Below are 5,359 nucleotides of genomic sequence, written 5' to 3' on the forward strand. Positions count from 1 at the left end.
TCTCCTGGGTCACCCTGACCTCTTCACCCTTAAAACACTATTTCATCATCACCAGACCACTAGCCAATGAGATTACTCCTATGTATTTCACCCCAAACCAATTTAGTTCAATTTCTTTTGGGCCTTCAGCTTGTGTTTAAATGCAAATTGGAAAAATCCCAATTCACAAACTGTCCCAGAGGAAATAATGTTTGAGTATCCTGACAGATGTTTAGATGATTATGATGTCATATCACTGCGGTCAGTGTATTAGAGTCCACACGGCACGTGAAGAGGTGTTGAGATGAATAATAAATGTCTGGAGCTGATCAACTTCAGGAGATCTCGTGTCTGACTTACTCTCATCAGAGATCTCTACAAAAACACCTGAACAAAATCAGCATCTTTTCTTATTATCTTACTGAACAAAGAAAACATGATTACATTTTGAGCCTTTGAATTCTTGGTTAAGTGTAATTCAATGTGCTTCTCTGTATGTTTATTATAAAATAAAACACATAATATAGTGTTGGATAAAGTGGATATGATCAGAGATTTATAACAGAATCAAAGTCATTCATACATGCCGAAATGAAAACATGATCTCTAAATCCAGTTTTATGATGTAGGTGAGATTACAGACATCTAGACTACTAGGGGTTCATTCGGGTTTAGCCACAAAGGATTTAATGCAAATCATCACCAAACCCAAACAGATCATGCGATGATATATGTCAGATGAAACAGGTATCATGCGCTAGAAGATTTCCTCTTACCTTGAGTTCAGTTGTCAGATGAATGAATCATAAAGATCTGAAGAGATGACACTGCGATTCAATCTCAATCTCTACTGGAACTTCAGTCAGATCAGATCATTTAGCTCCACATTAAATCTGTATAATCTTCATGAACTCCCTCTGACCGTGAAGCAATGAAATCCAAGCTGCACAACGAGTTAAAGCCGTCACGAGCAGCACCGACGCGAGAGAGACGCTCAGATTGACGCGCAGCGGCGCCTCCGACCACTGAAGAGATCTGAGACAAAAGATACAGATGATGAGAGGAGCACCAGACCACCTCCCTCCCTCCCTCCCTTCAGAGAGAGAGAGAGAGACTGAGAGAGACTAAGAGAGAGAGAGAGAGAGAGAGAGAGAGAGAGAGAGAGAGAGAGACAGACTGAGAGAGAGAGAACACTGAACACTTGCATGTAAAGGGTCTTAAAGGGTTAAACCACAAAATGATTATATACAGAGCTTTTGCTGCATTAATGACAAACTCACAGAAATATCTGCTAGTTTAATAAATATCTGTCATATCTGTACAGTTTTACCCATGGACAAAAAAAGTATTAAAGGGGACATTTCACAAAACTTTAAGATTTTAAATAAATATTTGGTTCCACCTGACCCAAAGTACATATGGAAAGTTTTAGCTCAAAATACCCCACAGATAATTTATTATAACATGTTAAAATGTCTCGTTTTTTGGGTGTGTCCTTTAAAATGCAAATGAGCTGATCTTTGCACTAAATGGCAGTGCCGTGATTGGATAGCACAGATTAAGAGGTGGTATTATTATAATAAGACCCCCTTCTGACATCACAAGGGGAGCCAAAATTCAAGGAGCTATTTTTTCACATGTTTGCAGAGAATGGTTTACCAAAACTAAGGAGACATAATTATAGCACTTAAAGATGGAAAAATCAGATTTTTATGATATGTCCCCTTTAAGCACTGCAATCATTTATTGAGCAATATACCACAGGTCTTTTGAAAGCTTTATTCTGATTGGTTGAAAAAATGCTTTACTATTTTTCTAAAAACGCACACCTGATCTGTCAAATGTCTAAAATAACCACCAGAGCAATATCTGTGGTAACCGTGGAATAACAGGAATAATTGATTCCGGTCCTTTGATATATTTAAACATAATGCACCCCTGTGTTGTAACTTTGCGTCAAATAATTCAACAGCCTGTCATCAATTATTCCTTACATGATCACCCCACCAGACACACACACACACACACACACACACACACACACACACACACACACACACACACACACGTCAATGGAAACACAATACATAAACCAAATGAAGTATAAATGAAGGTAATAAATCTCTATATAAAGAACATCTGTTGTTGTTGTTGTTGTTGTTGTTGTTGTTGTTGTTGTGCTAAACACACTGTCAATGTTTAGGCTTCAGTCTGAGAAACTTATTTATATCTGAGTCTCTGTGCTGTAGAGAGAAATAATGCTGACTCAAGTACTGCAACCAATCAACTCTGAGACTGATATATAAACACAGAGAGAGACAGAGAAATAAGAAGAAATAAAATACCAAAATAAAACACATATTGACATCATGAGAGTACAGAGATAAATCTGTGATGATAGCACAGAAAAAAAGAAACGTCTGATATTCTCAAGTGAACTGAATCAAACATGAAAGATCACTGACTGCTATAACTGATGATGTTGAATTGAACAGACAGATATAAGAAGAGTGATTCTGACTCTTATCAACTAACAATAATATAATATAATCAATAATATAGCTTAGTGAAGCAGATATCACAGACTAAGAATATAAACATGATTAATAGAGTCTGTGCCATTTCTAAATTAAAGTACGACATAAGTAAGTAAAAAAATCACATGCAGTCTTTGAAGTGCTTAGTGTCTTTTAAAATGAATACTAGGAAATTTATCCAATTATCAAAATCAAATACAAAAAACAAGTTCATTATAAAGATGAAAACAGATTCTTTAGAGAAATAATTCAATATAATCTCACAATTTTGTAACATGAACACCATGGGCCCTATCATAGGCCCGGCGCAAGTGCTGTTGCTAGTTTCAGCCTGACGCAGTTATCATTATCACATTCAGCTTCACGTTGTTTAAATAGCAAAGACATTTTCAAAAACTATTCTTTGCAGTATAAAAGCTTTAGAAACCAAATGTTGCTTTACGTGTTTTTTCAGTTCCTGGGTTCTCTGAAGGACTGTCAATGCTTTTCTAAAGGATAAAAAAACGTTTCTGTAAAAGGCTGTAAAAGCTTTTTTGGAGCGGTTATTTTTAAGAAAGCGAAATTCTTCTTTCTCTGGGCAAACAGACAAACTCTTACAAAGGCCTTTGGTACTCAGTTTGCTAATTGGCACATCAGAGAGAAGACGGTAATAAAGCTCAGAGCTCAAGAGCTTCAGTCTGTAAGGCTTCTGACAGAAGACCCAACATTCTCACTGATACAGACAGACGGTTACCATGACAACAGTCCTCAACCGGACCTCACACCGGACCTCAGCATCTGTCAACTAGAATTAAGCAGCTGCATTAGAGAGAGAGAGAGAGAGATGACAGGTGCATGTGTGCATTATAACAAAACACCTGTGAGGATCTGAATCTTTTTAGAAGTTAAGCAAATAGCAAAGATCTTTGTCTCATACTGCATAATATATATATACATTATATACAACACTTCAATTAGATTTCTGTACTTCCGTTCTGAATGTTTTCTATTTCAAGGCAGCTTTACTTTTTTCTTTTTGTACAAGAAAATGATGGGGGAAAGTGTGGCATGTTGTCACAGTAGCATTACATGCCAACTTTAGTACTATCAGCAAATATTCAGTTAAACAACTACACAAACAATTCATTTTACAGCAATAATAGAAAAAGCAACCACAACATCATTGTTTTACCCGATAGAATAATGAGATGATTTACAAAAAAAGAATTATTACTATTAAATGTAAAGTGTAAATAGTAACTACAGGGTTGTTTAACTGATGCAGCAATGCAAGACAAACTTTTAACTTAATCCTATAAAAATAAACAAATAACGTGCTTTTATTGTAAAGCTAAAATACACGACAGAATAACCGTAACTCTTCATTCACTTCTAAACCATTTGTATTTTTAGAAGGGTTTGCAATAAAGTACTTTGTGTCAGATTTAACTTGAGCTATTTTAAACTGAATTCTTTTATTACGGCTCATGGAAGGAAAGATTTCTAATATCTGTGATTTAGTTTTGACTGATTTCTGTTTAACTAAACTAATGATGATGATGGTAATGAGCACACAGATGAAGAGAGGTCATGTGACATAGACCAGCTGTCGTTGAGGGGGCTCTCATTATTACACACACACACACACACACACACACACACACACACACACACACACACACACACACACACACACACACACACACACGCACACACACACACACACACACACACACACACACACACACACACACACACACAAAGAGAGAGAGACCCATCAGAACCCGCTCATGATCAGAATACTAAACAGTGCAACACTTCATGTGTTTAATTGAGCATGTGTGAGGTGTTTTCTTTACTCAGCTGGATGGATAACTGGACTTATCTTTTCCCAATTAACACACACACACACATACATACACACACACGCCCGTGCACACACACACACACACACACACACACACACACACACACACACACGCCCGTGCACGCACACACACACACACACACACACACACGCCCATGCACGCACACACACTAGCACTGTGAATGGTTGCCAGGATGTTGCTAGTCAGTTGTTGATGTGTTCTTGTTGGTTGTTAGGATGTTTCTAGGTATTTGTCAGGGTGATGTGGGTCAGTAAGTGTAACTAGGGAACATAAACACCTCTTCTTCTTTTATTTGGCACTCTGAGGCTATTGAGGGTTTTTTTCACCTCATCCTCTTTGTCCTCTCAAACAGACGTGTTTCCACGCTGAGCTTCACATTCAAAGACGTCAGATTTTCACCAGACCCATCACACTGCAAATGAGAGCCAAATTAAAATCTCATTAACATTTGCCATTTCTTTCAGCAGGAGCTCAACTTTATTATTTTTGCTGCAGACTTTCTTAGACACAGCAGTTCAACAGTCAGATGCATTAAACATTAATATATTAACATATTTTAATTTTCAGTAAATAAATGCAAATACAAACATGATTTTTATTAGGAACTTGGTAGAAATGTTGTCAGTAGATGACAGAATGAAACACAAATGATCATTTGACTTAAACACATAATAGTAAATCTAGAAAAACTGAAAGGGTCCACTGAAATGGGTGTATTTGATTGTTTATCTCACACTTTACCTTCTTAACATTCTAGAAGAGATCTCAATATGACAAAATACTACAAATGTCTGCAGTCAAACAATCTCAAACATTTCTCATTAAATTATTTTAAGACAATATCACTAACATAATTCAATTTGATTGTTTGTATTTCTCCTTAAAGATGTTAGAAATAACCCAATCTAATACTTAAATAAAACACAAACGTCTATGATGTCTCCTCAACTTTGAAAAAACACATTTTCTGGTTAT

The 5,359-nt window shown here is 36.5% G+C and overlaps 1 protein-coding gene across 1 annotated transcript in view; it reads right to left on the minus strand.

The window, feature by feature from the left end:
• LOC129443275 (neurocan core protein) overlaps nt 1-4,792 on the minus strand; it is a 56,188-nt gene extending 51,396 nt beyond the window's left edge. Inside the window, exons 1-2 of the mRNA XM_073864357.1 lie at nt 4,662-4,792; nt 756-1,014 (exon numbers count right to left, since the gene is read on the minus strand). The gene's annotated coding sequence lies outside the window, so the exon portion shown is untranslated. The remainder of the gene's footprint in view (nt 1-755; nt 1,015-4,661) is intronic.
• Between the last annotated feature and the right edge of the window lie 567 nt (nt 4,793-5,359).

This window comes from Misgurnus anguillicaudatus, unplaced genomic scaffold (assembly GCF_027580225.2).
Source record: "Misgurnus anguillicaudatus unplaced genomic scaffold, ASM2758022v2 HiC_scaffold_26, whole genome shotgun sequence".
In the NCBI taxonomy this organism is placed as follows: domain Eukaryota; kingdom Metazoa; phylum Chordata; class Actinopteri; order Cypriniformes; family Cobitidae; genus Misgurnus; species Misgurnus anguillicaudatus.